Source organism: Patagioenas fasciata, chromosome 5 (genome assembly GCF_037038585.1).
Source record: "Patagioenas fasciata isolate bPatFas1 chromosome 5, bPatFas1.hap1, whole genome shotgun sequence".
NCBI lineage: Eukaryota > Metazoa > Chordata > Aves > Columbiformes > Columbidae > Patagioenas > Patagioenas fasciata.
In genome coordinates, this window is record NC_092524.1 from 57,952,231 (window position 1) to 57,961,922 (window position 9,692).

A 9,692-nucleotide genomic window follows, 5' to 3' on the forward strand; every position below is an offset into this window, starting at 1 on the left:
TTAAACCATGATGTACATTGATTTTGATAGCATGCAGGATGTACCAGGCTTAATTGATCAGCCCTGCTTGCACATTTGAGCTTATTTGCCGTACTCTCTGCTTTGCCTTCATTAGAAGTGAATTTAACGCTCAGGAAAGTTTACAGAATTGACAACTCCGGAAATCAAAGTTCCAGTTGAACAGAGTGAATCAAAGCAAATTTATTACGCCCATGTGCTCCCTGCAGCTTAACCCCATGTCCTTTAGGTCAGCCTTATTGCTGGGATCACCAACAGCATTGCCCATGAGAACAAGCCCTACGGGTGATGTTGTGCTGGTCTATTCACCTGCCTGTTGAAATGTACGATGGCTTGAACACCACTCCTGTTGCTTCCAGCTGAGCCCTGTGGGCTTCTGCTCTCTGCTGACTGCTGTAACTGAGCTACTGCTGAGCTGGGCTGGCCTTCAGCCCATGGCTCCAGAGCAGAAAATACCACAGGATGGTTGCAAATGGTGTAGTGCCTACAAGGGAACAGTACACATTGCCACCAGCAAAAGACTGAATCCAGTCTGCCCACAAAGCTTCCAAAGCTTTATCTTAACGATTCTTATTTTAACGAACCTGGCTTTGCATATTCGATTGCAGAACCCATCACAAGCAATGTATTTCTCTGTATCAAGAAAAACAGTTACTGCTCTACATGGTACTTCTGCTTTGTTTGCAGATGAGGGACCTGCAAAGGACACTGAAGGAAAGAGGCTGTGGGAAAGGGAATCTTCATAGTACCTGAACTGGGACACATATTTTCCTGCAAACCCTCTGTAAGTAATGAAAAGAGAGAGATGGAGAAAAAAAACAGGGCAAGTTCACCCAGCAGGCAGTTCAGGGCACGGGTCTAGATTAGGTCTAACTCCATCACAGGGAGTCAGGAAAATATCCCCCAGGAGCCAGTCTGGTGCCTGGGGAGCAGAGAGTAGTGATCAGAGCCTTTCCTAACCCTGCTGCACACAGGACAGCCCCTTCAAGCATCTGGTGTTCCCTCAGCCCTTCCAACCTATCTGCTGCTGGCCGCTCTCAGAATCACATCTGGGCGATATCTGTGATGACACAAGAACTGCAAATCCCTTTCCTACCCCCTCAATCACTGAGCACATCAACGTCTTGCACAGTTTACTGTGCAGAAGGATTGCTGTTGCTGCTCTTGCACAGATACTCGAGAGTAAATAGTTCCTAGACAAAAGTCTGATGTCCTTGAGAGCTTTGCTGATCGGGAGAGGAAGCATTTCTCCATCCAGCACTGTTACTTTGCATGGGTTGGAGTCAGCAACTGTGGACCACAGAAACAACTGCCATTGAAATTTTAATTTTCATTTTAATAATAATAATAACAAATGGAGAAGATTTCAGAAACATGCCAACTTCTCACACTTCATCACCTACATCAGAGGCATTTCCTTACCTCAGAGGTCCCTCTTTCCCTGCTGGGAGCCAGGGCTAAGGCAAGGTGGGCTGTGGGAGCCACGGGTCACTGCTGCCGCCCTTTCCCCTTCCCACACACAGTCGTGCTTTTGTTCTTTGCTTCACTTACCGGACCTGACAGACTGGAAAAGCCACTGTGGCCTGGGAGGAGACCCTGTCCACCACTGAGCACCAGCCGGGCTGGAAGCAGAATCTCTGCCAGGGCAGGAGCCGTTCATTTCTATAGGCAGAGCTCAGCATCACAGGCTGAATGATGGGGGGAGGGAGAGAGGAATCTGCAAGGGATATTTTTGCACGTAGTTTCTTCAAATAATGGTTTATTGCTGTTTCTATTCCAGAAGCAGGCTGTTTAAGGGCTTATGAATACAGCCTGGCTAGTACTTGCTGCTGGATCAGACTCCTGATAAATCAAAGCCAAAATCAAAGTGCGTTTGGCTGCTGGTATTTTCATGTATCTTCTTAGCAGCAGATTATTTTGCAGTCCTTGTACTTATCAGATATGTTAGACAGGTAAGTCTAGTTATTTGAGTTTCACTGGATGAGCTGAATCCTCTCTTGGGATAAGTGGGAGCAGCTCAGCTAACTTAAGTGGATTTTTTACCTGTCTGTAATTTGGTGTCCCTACCTTTGTCCCCCAGCTATTTTAAAAGGCAACACATAGTAGTTTCAATAAGAATGTATTATAATAAACCCACAAAGCCCCTTTCCTGTTTGGAAGTAGAGCAGGCACTGGGATGCAATGGGATGCAGGACCACAGGAGTCAGCAGAGAGGATACAGCCTGCAGTGTGGCCCCATCACCCAGCAGCCTGTCCTAGCACTTTTTGGGTGCAGAACATTGCTTTTAGGTGCTGGACAGTTGTGCCTCTGCAATCTCCTCCCAGTGCGGGTTTTTAGACACATAGTTATCGCTTTTTGACACTGATGCAAGAGACATCTGCTGTGAGGGAACAGGGTGGCTCAAGGGACCAGCAACACAAGATAGGAACCCTTTGTCTTTGGGTTACTGGTTCAAACCCAGGCCAGATAGGCAGTGACCAGGAGTCATTATCACCTGACAACTGCTAAATAGCTGCTGTCAATTGGGTCGGTGTCCTTGGTCAACTCTCTCATTAACAGGTGTCCACATCTCAATACCACAAAGAGAACCCAATTACCAGCCTCATTTCTGACAGTGATTTAGCAGACATGGGAGAGATAAATTACTTAGTCACCAAGATGGGCTTGTAATTATTGTCCGAGGCAGGAGTGGGATGTTGCTGATGGAGGTTAAATGTTTTATGCTAAACTGCCCCTTCACTTTTCTACTCCTGGGATAAAGAGAAGGGTTAAACCTCTGGAGGTACCAAGCTTACACTTTTCAACAACTTCACACACTTGTTATTGCTCCTGCTCTTTACAGTGATAGCACTAAAAGACTCTTAGTCTACTGCTTAATCTTAGGGAAATTGTCCCTGCCCACCAAGACTTTTCTGTATAAGGCAAGAGATAACAGATCTGGATCTATAGCAGTAAGAGAAAGAGTAACTAAGACCTTTTTTTTTTTCTTTTTCTAATCACATCATTAAAGTGCTTTTAATATTAGGCTAATAGCTTCAGTTAAAAAACCAAAACAAAACAAAATAAAACCAACCAAACAAAAACACACAGATGTTTAAAATCTCAGAACTACAACTTTTATATCTTTGCATTTGGCAACTGAAACACAAAAGGCTTGATAGAGCAAGAAATGCAACTTAGGCTGAAGAACACTGCAAATATTCCTTTGGCTAAATAAGAATAGGACTTGTTTTCATGCAGCATGATCAGTCTTTAATAAATCTTAAATACATGTCTGGGAAAAGGTTAAATGAGTTTGCAATTGATAAAAGAGATAATATTTTTTGTAATAAAAAGCATTCTTTTAACTGATTATGTAATTATTTAATACTAAAATTACAATTGGAGGGCAACCTGATGCCTAATGTAGTTTAATATTTTCCCTTCTCGGACCCTGTCTTACAGTCTTGTATAACATTGGCTCTGAACCTAAAATACAGCACTTACTACAGGAAAAAAAAATGGACAACAAAGAAAACTGGACAACTAATGAAAGTTGTTCTTGCCTGCCCACATGTTACTTCATTAGCAGAACTCAGAAATGAGATCCAGGCCTCAGATCAGTCATTATCTTTCACCCACCACATATGCGTTGTGAAACCTTGCTGAAGAGCTGCAGGGAAGTGTTCCACTCACAGTAGGCAGGGCTGATTGGTGATTTTTAAAAGCCTGTTGCCCCTGAGCTGAGAAAAAAAGCAGCCCATCAGACAGGGACAGCCATCCCATTTTACATACACCAGTAGCTGGAGTGGTTCATGTCCAACACAGGAATCATGCTGAACTGCTCAAAAGCACTTTTTAAATAAGCTTTTTCTATAAAACAAGGGGAGATGTTATTTCTGCTATAGAAAGATAGAGGGTGCCCATTTATACAGAAGTTATACTGCCCTTTTTTTGTACAATTAGTGGGAGCTAAGAGCAGGACTCTTGATTTTAAGTCACTGACTATGCTTAATCACCACTAAGGAGGGGTGACTTCCCCATAACCAGCATAGCCAGAGGAAAGCTGAATTCTCTGTGAAAATGAGGGGAAAAGCGAAACAGAGCAGGATGTACTCGATCTTTACAGCTGGACTCGATGATCTTGAAGGTCTATTCCAACCTAAATGATGCCACGACTCTATGAGAGGGTCTTTGTCACCCAAGGCACCAGGAGAAGAGGCACACTGAAGCTTAGTCTGCAAAATCGGCTCTGAAAAATAAACAACAACCCTGAAGGACAGCCCAGGATGTGGTGCTGGCAGGTTGGGACCCCTGCACCACCATCCCCTCACCCCCATCCTCACCACCCCAGCTGCACCCACAGCCAGCTCTGGGCAGCAAAACCTTCGCCTGCAACTGGGGACTCATGGGAAAGGTTCCAGTTTGAGTTTCTTTCTTTTACACACTACTGAAGGTATTACTTTAAGGCAAATTATCATTTTCCTGCAGCCTTGGCAACACTGTAGTTAGAGTGATCATAATACGATTATTACTGTATGAGAACATGAAGTCAGCCATGAACCTGATGAGGTTGTTATCAGTGTCCAAGCTGATTATGTTATAACAGTGCAGACAGGGAAAAATAGATTTGGCTTTTTTTTCAAACAAGTGATTTATTTAGTATAATTTAAATTCTCTTTTTTGTAGTCTTAAAACGAAGGCATGGTTTATATAGCTACACTTTTTTTTTACTTCAGCAATGCATAATACAATCCCCCATAAATTCCTCATTCTTTACAAAAATCGCTTACTGCTAATTGGGTGATCAGATAAAATTCTTACTCAGTTACGTACGAACAACTATAAAAGCAATTTATTTACAACTGCAATGATATTAAAATTAAACTCAAGCGTGAAAGCTGCTTCTTTCTGAAGGTCTCTGTATGTCCTTCCAGTTTATAAGTAATAAGTTCTCATGGGACACATGAATTCATGCCCTTAATCCATTCTGACTTTAAAAGTCCAGCTTCTTTTATGGAATGTCTCATTATACAAGCTCTTGCTTCAGCAAATGCACTTCCATCAGTTTTCTCTGAAGTCTGTTTAATATAACATCTTCTGAATTATTTAATGGGCAAACATATGGATTAAATAAAGCAAACACATCTACCACAGCTTACGTATATCGAACAAACTTCTTACCAAAACTTTCCCAACTTTCTGCAGCTTACATATAATATGCTTAAGCCTCAGACCTGGGCAGCATTGTGTTCTCCATGTCAGCCCTAACACTGTGGCAACAGGTCCTCAGGGTTCCCTCCCCACCCTGCAAGAGGGGCAAATCCCAGAAAACGAGCAAGTCAGAGGCCAGGCTGTGGAAAACTGTCTTGAGGCTAATGATGGCATCAATTAGTGCAGCTCTCAGATTGCCCCAGTGTGTGATATGGATTGCTCGGGTACACCCAGGGTTTGCATCCATTTGTTTTTCCTGCCCCATTGCTCCCCAGTAGCTGCTGTATGATTTTCAAATTCAATCACAGCTTTTTTTTATCAATGGTTTACATTTTGTTCACTGCTGTGTAATTCAGTTCTAGATTATATTTCCATGCTTTGGAGTGATGTATAGCCCACGGTGAATGTTTACCGATCTAAGCGTAAGTCAGTCTAGAGCCTTCCTCTGATTAATTTGAATTTAAATCTGCATTTCATTTCTCCTGACCTTTGAAATCTCCCTCCTGACTAGTCATCAGAAAACCTTGATATGATAAATTAGAAATTCTTTTAGATCTTAGATCAGATTGGAATAATAATCACCCTGCTTCCCAAATACCCATCTTAGGCTTTGTTAGTTTGTTTCCAGAAACTGTAAATAGTTCCAATCATAACAGTTGCAGAAATTAAACCAGGAAGATTTCTACATGTGAGTTTAAGTGTTATGGTGTAGTAAAAAATAGCATCCCCCTAGCATTTCTCTTTCAGACTTTGAAACTCAGACAATATGACCACAGATTTAGATTATTAGTGACCCTTTTCTGAACTGTTCCGACACTGTGATATCCTTACATGCTTTGATTAGTCTTACTTGTAGCTGAAACTGTGAAGTAAACACAGCAGCGGATGCATCTGTTAAAGCTGAGAAATCAAAATGATGTTTTTTATTCAAAGCAATTCAGGTGCAAACCAACCAAAAATCATACAAAACCCATCCTCAAAATAATTGCTGTCTGAGTCAATTATCAGATTTATTTGTCGGTGCTGAACAATACCAAACAAACAAAGAAACAAACCCAGCTCAAAGTTTGACAAGGTATAAAATAAAACCAGGCTTCAGCCAGAAGGTGTTTGGGTCTGGGCCAGGTGGGCACGGAGGGGCCAAGAGGCTTGGGAACCTCTGGCTGCTGAACAGCTGATATTTATCTTAAGGTTGGGGGGAGCAGACAGCTAACCAGCAAGAACAGGAGTGCTATATTCTTTCTAAATGATCTCCTAGTCCTGATTAGTCAAAGGGATGTACCCTTTAGGAAGAAGTCTCAGAGCCTGTAGCTGATCACCGCTATCTGTTAATACTAGATTACCAAATGGGCAGGAATACTGGGGAAAAACAAACAAAAAACCAAACCAAAACCAAAACACAAACAAAACCAAACAAACAAAAACACACACCAAAAAAAAAAAAAAAACACACACACAAAAAAACCCCACAACAACAAGATTTTCACAAATATAAGGTCTCATTAGATCCATTAACTGGAATCATTGGATTTCCATCCATAAGTAGTCTGTTAAGGAAAGAAACATTGCGTGTCCCAAGCTGGAGGTCTACAATCTTTGCAGTGACATTTCCCTTGCTCCCAGCCTCTTTGGCCTGCAGAATCTCAGAGGAAGGGTTGGGTTCTCTGCTGACTCTGGTACCAGCAGCACATCAGTGCTTTGCTCCATGTCCTCTGCAGCATTTGGGCTCGTGTTGGGCTGGAATACCGCAGAAAAGCAAAAAAGATGGATAACACAGTGCTACTGAGAAGAGCAGAGATCCCAGCAGCACGCCTGGCTCTGGCATGACTAATGGCAAGCTGGAGCTGGCTAATGTAGCCAGAGCTGACCTGGCTTGTACTAAGACACCCCAAATCTGCAGCACCACAGTCCCAGCAAAGTTCAAGGAGCCAACAGGATCCCAGCTGGTAGAACCAGAGCCTGGAGGAGCCTGGAGCTGCAGGCTCTGCCCCTTCCATCACCCCTGGGATGGTGCCAGCCAGAGAGGATGCTCATGGTGGCAGCCGAGGAATGATGTGCCATGAAGTCAAGCAGGACCTGCAATCTTGACCCTGTTTGTTGAATTAATGCTTTTTCCTTTGTTCCTGTTGGTTGTTTTTAAAAAGCCATGATCTTCCTCAGTGCTCCCTTCTGCAAACTCGGCCTTGAACACTCTGGAAAGGGTTTATTCCAGTTCTCCCAGGGTTTGCTGATGCAGGGATAGGCAAGATTACTTCTGAATCCCATCTCCAATAGCTTCATCAGCAGAGCTGCCAGTCAGGCCAGGGATGCAGCTCTGGGCTTTCTTTCACCACCAACCTGCAGCATCTATTATGTTTTCTCCTGAGCCCACAGGCCCCTGACCTGTGTGAATGACTGGTGTTCCTGCAATGCTTGCTAGGGATACATCAGCCCATCACTCACTGCATTTAAATGCTGCTCATCACTGCACATGTACTGTAAAAATTCCTCCTTAACCCTAGTTTATACTTACTTTAATCTTCTCTTTCATAACCTCCTTCCCATACGTAACAGTTAGGTTTAATATTTGGAGGCCTTGCACTAGCACCCGGGATCCATCCCTGGGAACTGGGGCCAGATGTGCTGGGTGCTGAATGAGCACCCAATAAATTGCTTTTAGCTTCAAGGAGCTCACTGCCCAATTGACTGTGCTGTGTTTTGGAGATAGGAGCTTTAGCTCATGAGTTGTCTGCAGCATAAACTCCATCTGAGTGATGCACCCTGGCTGCATTATCCATGGTCTTTTACTTTCTTGCTGGGTTATTTTAAACTTTCTCCCTTGCAAGCTCAGAGGACAAAATATCCTGGCTGAAATTCTGGTCCTAAGGAGGTTGGGGGCTGTTCTGCCACTGACTTACATGGGTGAAGATTGTGCCTGCATGGTCACCATGTCTGAATTCTCACAGCTGTATTTATTTTGGAATTCTTTTCTTGCTTGGTGTCAAAATAATGGAATTATACCTGGAATTATACCAACAAGATGTTGGCAGTCCTTCATGTGGGTATACAGGAGACTGAAAATCATTTTCACTCAAGCGCCATGAAAGAAATTTTCATAAATATATTTCACAAGGCACTTGGTTTACTTTCAGCAAGAGTTCATAGACCTCCTCTCCAATGAACTGGACTATGCAATTAAATTTTATCACATAGAAGACCAGGTCAGTTCCAAAGTTTCACCTGATAATACTAAGCACACAAAAAGAGCTTCTTAGAAATTCTGCTTTCTTTGCCTAATTTACCAGGTAACTTTGCATCTCTGCAAAGACAACTATGAGTCCAACATCCTAGAACAATGCAAATAATAAGAACAATTTAAATTGGAAGCTACTATAAAAGTAAAATCAGTTGATTTGCATCTGTGCTTGCAGCTAAGTCACTTCCCGTTGCTTTCACAGCAGAGGGTTGCTCCTTTCTCACACTCAATTTAATATTTTACTTTAATGTTTTAACAGTCATTTATTTGGCTTGGGTGATTCCAGTCCCACCAAATATGGTAAAAAGGCACATTTGAAAGCCAGGCTTACATCTTTGAGCTCACTGGGAGTTTTGCAATAAATATAATGGATTAACAGCAGCACCTTAAAGAAAGACAGTATAATAATTTATTGTATTTAAACTGCAAAATTAGCTGATTAGTCAAAAAAGTAATTTCAAGCATTTTAAAAGCTTTTTTTTTTTTTCTATCCTATCCCATTCTAAGCATTTTTTATCTTTTCAGTAATGTAATGAATTCCTGTACCTTGTTGAGATCTGGTCTCCTGGACATGATGGATTTTTGACAGGGGTGGAACAGACTGAGAGCTTGACTTGCATTTCATGCCAAGGTCCCTAGTCCTGGAGATTTCTGGGCAGCAATTATAAATGTCATAGAAATATTATGGATTTACTGACTGCATCAAAACTGTATCCACCACATGGTTGAAATTCAATACGTGGGGCTACAAAGTCTTTGAAATAGCCCTGGGTGATGTAAATCTTGACTCTGCCAATGTGGCAGAGCTTGTGTGACCCAGTTTCAAAGACTTGGTGCCATGACAGCGTGGAGGAGATCGGCAGAGCCTCCTTTCGCCCAAACCCAGAAGAATTCCCATTGCACAGGGGAAGCTGCTCGCACATAAAGGACAGCTCAGACTCATAAGCAAGAAGGATGTGAAATTGATAGGGAGACACAGGATGATGGGAAGGGAGCATGTGTTCATGTGCATGCGTGTCTTCATGCAGGAAGGAGCATGCTGGCTTTATCTGCAATTTTGGAACCTTGTTCTAACAGCAACAGACAAATAATCCAAGCATATATTACTGCTCCTCTGCTGTATTGCTCATTGCACAGACAATGTGGTGATAAGTGCAGAAAAATGCCGAGGGAGAACAATGCAGCAAAAAACTGTGTCCTTTCCTACATTCACATTTATTCTGCAGTATTAGTCAAAGCAGATAG